Source organism: Equus quagga, chromosome 13 (genome assembly GCF_021613505.1).
Source record: "Equus quagga isolate Etosha38 chromosome 13, UCLA_HA_Equagga_1.0, whole genome shotgun sequence".
Taxonomy (NCBI): domain Eukaryota; kingdom Metazoa; phylum Chordata; class Mammalia; order Perissodactyla; family Equidae; genus Equus; species Equus quagga.
In genome coordinates, this window is record NC_060279.1 from 60,180,957 (window position 1) to 60,189,638 (window position 8,682).

The following is an 8,682-nucleotide window of genomic DNA, read 5'->3' on the forward strand; positions in this document are numbered from 1 at the left end:
AATTCACAAATGAGGAATTAGAAATGACTACCAGGCACATGTGGAGTGGGAGGAAGAATTTCAATCTCTGCAATAAAAATTAAAAGGAGGCAATTGCAAAAATGAGAAGCAAATTTTCGCTCATCTAATTAACTCACTTTAAAAATTTAAAAGACAGGAGAGAAGAGAAAACGCTACTTGAAAGAGTTTGGCTTAACTTACTTTTCTGCATTTTCCTAGGGAGTGTTAATTAGCACAACCTTTTTAGCAACATTTTAGTACTATGTATCATGGGCTTTAAAACGTTTCTACCTTTTGACCCATTAATTCTACTTCCAGGATACAAATAAAAATAAAATAATCCTGAATAACACAAGAGGCTCATGCACAAAGCTCTTTATTGAAATTATGCTCACGATAATGATACGCTGAAAATAACTTTCATGTTCAAAGAATTAAAGCTGAATCTATGAGAAACACTTAAAAAACCACATTTTTGTTATTGTTCAGTTGAAAATAAAAATTTTTATAATCAAAACTTTCCTGAAATATGCATCTAAAGAAAGCACCAGAATTATAAAACTACTTTGTAAAAACTTAAATCGAGTCTGGAGTGATTGTATTTTTTTTATTTTCCAGATTCCATATAGGCAGTCTATATTAATGTAATAATCAGAGGGTATCCTTATTTAAAACAAAAATGTGGAATTGATTGTGAAGACTTCCTGTGATAAATCACCCACGCAGCTCCAAATGAAGTCTTACACGATGGTGCCACCCCAGTCGTGCCCATAGAGGTGACCCTAGACTTAGTAATCATTTGTAATATGACAGCACTGAGGAGGTCTCTGAAATCCTTTCTGTACCAGCAGGAAAGAAGCGAAGTCATTTTGGAAGAAATTAAATTCATATTGGATGAGAGCAAGTCCCAATCATTGCGAAAGCAAATTGTGTCAGAATTGTAGCTTAGGAAAGTTCTGCACTGCAAACCCAGATTTTGAGTGATTGGAAAGGGAAGGAATTCTCTGCAATTAGCCTACCAACTCTCCTCTCAAGGGATGTTAACTCCATGAGGGCACGAGCCTTTGCTGTCTGGGGCACCTTTGTAATATCCAATGTCTGGCATATAGTATGTGCTAAGAAATACATAGCAAATGAGCAAATACACTCAATTATCAAGCCAGAAACCTGGGAGCCTTCTTGAATTTTCTCTAGCCTCAGCCCCAGGTCCAATGCATCCTTTTGGTTCTTAAAATGTACCTCCGATCTTCCCCTTCTTTTGCCTTCCACCACCTACCCCTCACTCCCAGCCACCATCACTCTTGTCGAGAGAACTTCAACAGCCACCTGTTAGATTTCCCCTCTCTCTTCTTTCTATGCATTCTCCATCAATCTGCAAGACTGATAATCTTAAAGTCCAAGTGGATCGGGTTGTTCTGTTGCTTAACTTCAACATTGTCCAACTGCTCTGCCTCCTATCATGTTCCACGATCACCTGTGTTAACCGGCACTTCCTATTTTCCCCCAATTCTCAGCTCATGCCACTTACCCCTTATTTACCATGCCAAGATCCCATTATTCTTCTCCCAGTTCCCCTAAGTTTTGTCAATGACTGAGCTCCTTTCCACCTCAAGCTCTGTTTAATTCTTGTCCCATCTGCCCAGAGCTCACTTTCTCCCACTTGAGTTTCAATTTAAGTCACCTGCCTTCAAAGATGCCTTTCTTGTCCACCTAATTCAAGAAGACTTCCTTGTTACTTGCTATGTAGCTGTCACTTTTTCCTTTCTTGTATAGCACTTATGATAATTTGTAACTATATATATTGATCCTTTCAGTCTGTTTCTCCCCCTCAAATGGCATCCCACAAGAACGGGGACGTTATCAGTATTGCCTACCATTGCATCCCAATGTCTAAGTGCCCAGCTGTGCGTAACAGCAGTGGATGTCTATTTGCCGAATGAATGAAAGAGTTCCAAAAGAGAGAAGTGCTTGAAAACACAGATTCCTCGAGTGAGTGAGGGATGGGATGGACCAACATATAGTTAGGAAGCAGATAAGGGAAAGATGTCAATAACAAAAGCAGCACCAAACTGTAGTAGTCCATCCTGACCAGAGTTTCACTGACGCCCCTGGAAGAAGCGAACGGCAGAGCATCACTATGAGGACCGGGGATACTAATGGAAGGTGATGTACTCCTCATCACTTCTTTATGACCATTATGTAATTCATTAGCGTGAATTCTCTCTCTTTTTAAACTATATATGAAGCACTTATACTTTTTGTTTTCAGTAATACTCTCCAATTTTTGTTTGTGTGTTGGCATACTATCCTGATTTTTAAGAAGACTATTGGATAAGCAGGGATCGGAGAGTGAGGCCCAGTACCCAGAGTGAACAGAGCAGTCGAGACTCCCCTTTACAGACTGGATCTGAACACAGCCTATTTTTGTGTGGGGGCAGGATCATCTCTTAAGAGAACACAGATGGCAGAGGACACACTTTGAGACTAGTCACTGCACATGTTGGGAAAGCAATTATAAAGGGATTTAAGTAGATGGCAGAAAGGGAGAGGTGAAGTCGCAATCCCTTCTGTGGCATATTAAATGGTAAAATGAAAAAGCTTTGGAACATCAAACTAAACTCATCTGGCAAATTGTTTTTGGAAAGAGATGGGCTTGTGCATTTGGATTCCTGTCAGCTGTGTAAACACCCCATTATCTAGCTGGTTATCTCCGTGGTTCTGTAAACGCCATGCAGGCTTGCTGTACCTGCCCGTGGGCACAGTACACACTGGACAAACCACCAGTTAAACGTGCCCTTCTGGGTGGCCTCGGCAGTTGCTATCTCCCCATCAGAGCACTTGAGGCTGTTCACTTTAGGGTCACAATGACCCTTTTGGTGGGAAGCCAACCCTGGGGAGCACGATTTTCCAAAAAAAGGAAGGGTTGGTTCACTCCCTTGACTGAATGGCAGGATGCAAAAATGATGGTCTGCCGGCTGAATAACCATTTTGTTTTCTTTTTAGGTCCCCCAATTATGTTAATTTGGAAACTGTATCTATTAATTGCCCAATTAGACATCTGGTAATCACTCTCTACAGAAATATCCCAAATCATAGTGGCAAGGGCTGGGTGCACTATTTTATTGTATCGCAAATAAAAATCTAATTTAGGTTTAATAAAAAGTAATTCCAGCTAATTTAATACCAATTGATCATTAACGAGGTGCATTTTGTGGTTTATCAAGAATATAAGAAGGGTATATAATTAACTGGGAATGGCGTCCGCAAGGTTATAATTAACTTCTTGGTAACTTTTAACTTTCAGCAAATGTTTTACCACTTAATTAACATTTCAGGAGATCATCTATAATATGACTTATTAAATGCCACTTGCACAGAGGGCTGGACCAACCAAACAGGGTAATGATGGAGCCTCCTATTTACAAAGTGTTCCTTCTTGCAAACTATGTTAATATCTTTTTGCCAAGTAAATAAGATGTCCACATACTCTTAGTAAAAATTAATAATGAATTATGGGCTAAAGTGATTGGAGTTTTTAAAATATTGTAGTCATAGTATTTTATTCACCTTACTTGAGTTTTATTCAATAGAGACCCAGAGAGTCAGATAGAATAACAAGGAGGAAGAGTTTCTTTGCTTGATTTGTGTCTGGACTCTAACCACCACCTCCATTAGACTAACAGGCAAGAGGGCGGGACCCATGAAGAAGAGGGCAACTGCATCCCCAGCTCTTTGGATGCAGTCAGCAACTAGTGAATCATTACTTGTGACTAAGATGGAGACAGTGCTATGGTGAGGAGCACAGGGATGATGAGGTGACAGGGTCCATGATATCTGTAATATCTAAGCAAATAAAATATTGTGCTCATCACAGCCAACTTTAGAAGAAAGGAAATATGGAACATAAACTGAGATGGCTTAGGCTTGGATAAATACATCAAATGGAAGCGCTGTTGTGAGACTTAAATAAGATATTGCATACGAGGGTCCCGATGGGTCAACGCTCAACAAATGTTGGCCATAACTCTTCTCCTTTGTGGCATTTATCACAATGGTGATTTCATGTTGATTTGGGTGATGATCTGATTACTATGTTTCCTCCCTGGCAGACTAGAAGCCTTAGGAAGGCAGGACTAGAGCTGGTTTTGCTGACCACTTATCTCCCAACACATTGTAGAAAACAACAATCACAATTGTTGGCTTTCAATGACTATTTGCATACCCAGTGAGTGGCTGAATGGAGTCATTAGAATTGTTAGTTATTCAAAATGTTCAAGGAATTTGGTCTTGCAAATTGTGTTCTTCAAAAGAAGAAAAGGAAACCAGAACTCTGATGATGCTGTGTTGCTCTGCTCGTGAAGTAAACTTTTTCATGATAAAAATTGTGGCAGTTTGTCCTCTGTGGCAAGACAGGTCTCCACAGGACTCAAGCCATGGGTTCTGCCTTTAACCTTCCAACAGACCTCCACTGATTGCAGCGTGATCTTGTTGCTTCTGCGCTGCCTTTGGACTCCCAGTATGGCCATCCGAGTTTATTGAAGTACCATTTCCCCAGAATATCTCAATATGCTCTCACACCAAGCCTGGTCCTGCCAGGGCTGTCTCATTTGCATCTGAAGGTATCAAAATCTTGCTGAGCAAGTCCCTTCCATCCCAAACATCTTTCGAGATCTGAGCTCAGCCCGTTTTAACGTGATACTTCTCATGCTCCCTGAGGCCTGTTCCAGGAAGGTGAGCTATATTAAACTTGCTGCTGTAATGTTTGGGCTTATTGATTCTTTTTTTTTTTTAACTTGGCACCCAACATCCAAAAGGCAGTTTAAAAAAATCAAAAGAGGAAAGAAACAAGAAGGGGAAAAAATGCACCCAACTGCAGCATTTAGCACTGTCCAGAGTGCAAGGCACTTCCAAGCTAGGCTCCAAAAGGTACCAAAGCAAGGGCTGTTTCCTTGATGGAAAGGAAAGTGCTTGGCTGACATCTAGAAGGTGGGAAACACACTTAAATGAGACTCCTTGCAAGTAAGGATTCTCTTCTGCCGTCACTTCTGGCAACCTCCAAAATTTGACAGCCAGATTCATTACGAGAATCTTGAGGTCTGTAGTATTACCACAAATTCAAAGGCACTCTTCACACAGTTGCCTGCTAAGGGTTGTAGGATCAAGTTTGCTCATCGATTAGATTTGGCCTTTTGGAGCAGAGTGCAGGAAACCTTGGGAGGGGATGGTTAACCCCGGCTATGGTAGGGAATAGTCATCGTGAACTTGCCCCTAATACCCATCACTGGAAAGGAGGCTGGGGCCACAGTAAAATCCGTCCATCCATCCATCCATCAGTTCATCCATCCATCCATCATCAACCTACCCACCCATTATCCATTCATCCACCCACTCACCCAGTTATCCATCCATCCATCCATGCAACCACCCACCCACCCATCTCTCTCTCCTTCCATCTATCCTTCTTTCCCTACATCTGTCCATCCATCCATCCATCCAACAGTTATCTGTCAGACACTGTACTAGGCACCATGGGTTAATAAGATTATAGAATTATTTCATACCATTAAATGTTTCTTCATCTTCAAAATCTGTCATGCTCTTCTATCCCCCTTCATACTTCTGCTTTTGCTATCACTAATCTTGGAATATCCTTTTCTCTTAGGAAAATTTATTCTCATTGTTGAAATCCTGGTCAAAAGTACCATCACCTGAGAAACGTTTTTCAAATGGCTGAACCTGAATTAATTGCTTCTGCCTATTTATTTATTTGATACTTTATGTGTGTATATATATACATTTACTAGCTCTTGTCACACTCTATTTTAGTCATTTAAAATAATAATAGCAATATTAACAATAATAGTAAATAGATTCTATTTGATAAATACTCACTATGACTAGCTACTTTGCCAGGAACTTCACACATATTAAACATTTAATCCCCACAATAATCCTAGGAAGAAGATACTATTACTACTTTTATTTTACAAAAGAAACTGGGGCATGTAAAGGTCATTTATGGCTTGGCAGTGAGCTTTTCTTGGGAGCTATGAAGGAACCCTATGTACCACAAAGTTTAATTAATGCCTATTACAGAAGCACAAAATAGACACTCAAAAAATTATTGGAAAAATATGGGGATAAAACTCAAAGAATTCTAGCTTGTCTCACCTTTATAAATGGCTAGACCCAATTGTGAGAACCACAAAATAGCATTAATGTTACAGTGATTTGTATTTGACCACTGACATTTCTCTTCCAGGTCTGGATTCACCGTGGATTTTGGAGCCATTCAAGGGACTGACCCTGGGTGCTGAATACATATCAGGCACCCTATATGCTTTTTACACAGATGATCTCATTGAAGAACATGCAACACCCTATGAGGTAAGGACACTTGTTATTTTGTTTCGCAGGTGCAGAAAAACTGAGACTTAGACATGTTGGAAAACTGGCCCAAGGTCACCTAGCTAGGAAGTCATGAATTCAGTGTTCAGAGCCATTTGGGCTTTCTCCAGAGCCCTCAAACCTCACCTGGCATTGTGTGTCTCTACTAATAAGCACATAGATAGAGAGATGGCAATCCATGGGGAGGGAGAAAGGCGGATAGGGACATCATTTCCCCAACACTATGAATATTCAGGCCTCTCTACCCCTACTTCTCTTTAAGGCCCGTTGTTTTCAATGCTGTCTATTCAAAGTGCCTTGAAATGTTAAGCACTTGAATAAAATACCCCTGAGAAAAGGCTGAACTTCTGCTCAGTGACGAATTATGTGTAATTTCTAATATAAGACTTTATATTAATGTTTGCTCAAGCTTTTAGTTTCAAAATGATGTTCTTAATTGCATGGCTAGGGTGGTGTTGCTTTCCATGGCGCCTCTTTCTTCTCTATAGGATGTTTTCTGTATGGGTTGATGAATAGTTCCATATGTACCACTGGCCTTGGCATTCACAGTAGCCCTACTAATGCAATTATTTCCTGTCCTGGAATGTCCTACCAGGAGTTCAGCAAAGCTGTGAGTACAGATGGTATGTAATCATTCTGCAATCACTTGCAATTGTTTATCTGTTCCTACCACAACCTTGAAATTCCTTTTTCAAAGATCACAAATGACCCTTTCCTCATCAAAACTAATGGCCTCTCCTCAGCCATCATTTTTCTTGGACTTGCTGAACCATTAGATAGCATTCACTCATCACTCTCTCTGTGAAACTCTTTACTGCCTGAGCTTCTGTGTCTTTGGATACTGGGTACCTTTTAATTTCTCCATTTATTTACAATTTCTCTAGATCGTTGGCAGAGATCACTTCAGGGTCAACTTTTCTATTGATATCTCAAATAAAAATGTTTGAAAACTTCTTCCTGTGATACAATAGGAAAACAAGTTTTCCCATTATCATATAGATTTTGACCATCCATTCGAGAACTTCTATTTTAAGATTATCAGCTGCAGAACCTATGTCCGAAACTCATATTGAAATCTCCCTACAGAGAAACAGAGTATAAACCAAGTTTTTCAAATAGATGTGGGACAGCTTCATTCCTAATCATCAGACTCTTGTACTTGTGATTTATATGGCTTCTACCTGTTGAGTATGACAAACTGCATTTCAACACACACAGACTTTGGAGACTGAGAAATATGACAGACGGTAAGTGAGAAATGGAAAGAAAATGTGGGTCCTTTTTAACTTCTAAATAGTAGGCATCCTTTCAGATGCTGTCTGTTGAACCATAGAGAAAAGTAGATATTTACAACCACACACACAAAAAAACCCTATAATTGATATACAATTGTTCAAAAGAGTAAAGAAACAAAGATTATGTTTTAGAGAGGTCCATTCACTCTTTGGGTTTTCAAAGAATAAAAGTTGTCTGAGGCAGAGCACACACACACACACACACACACACACACACACACAGACATGAATGTTCACAGTGGTTCACTACAACCCAACCATCTGCTGTGATTTGGGTTGAACTGATATGCAAACACTATTAGAAATATCTGCACTTATCCTCAGGCTGTTCACAAACATTTCCTCAATTAAGGCAGGTGTCAAATTCTCCCTGAGGAGTTTGGGGGGTGAGGGCAGAATGGCGAGTCAAGCCTGGACTTAACCTGGGCATCTGGTATTATTACAAGGTGTCGTTGAAGGATCCAGAACCAGGTTAATGTTTTTAAACCAGGAATGGTGAGAAAGGTCTTGTAACTGGTGTTCTCCTTGTCAAAAGGAACACCAAATGTCAAGCCAAAGAACCCAGGTGTACACTTTGGTTTCCAGGAGGGCCAGTGAGTAAGGGGGAAAGGAAACGAAGCAAGAACTCAGGGGTCCCTGGGCTGCAGAAGTGAATCAAGGCTAGGAGACTTGGGGACAGGAGATAAATAAAATGCATGGGTCCTGGTTGTGCACTTGGATGTGTCCTTGAGGACCCAAAGTTCCATGGTACTAGCTGCTGAATGAGTGGGATATGGGTGGGCTGGTCTGGTTTCAAAGCACAATGTCGGCATTAATAGGAGCCAGCAGGGGAATACTGTATGCATATTTCTCAAAAACTATTGATTGAAAGACTGAAATGTCATTGAAAGGTTGTTCAGACCATTTCTCTGCCTATGAGAAGGATAAATGTTACACTGGTACGCTTTGCTCTTTTGATACTCTTCTAGGAGGAGACATG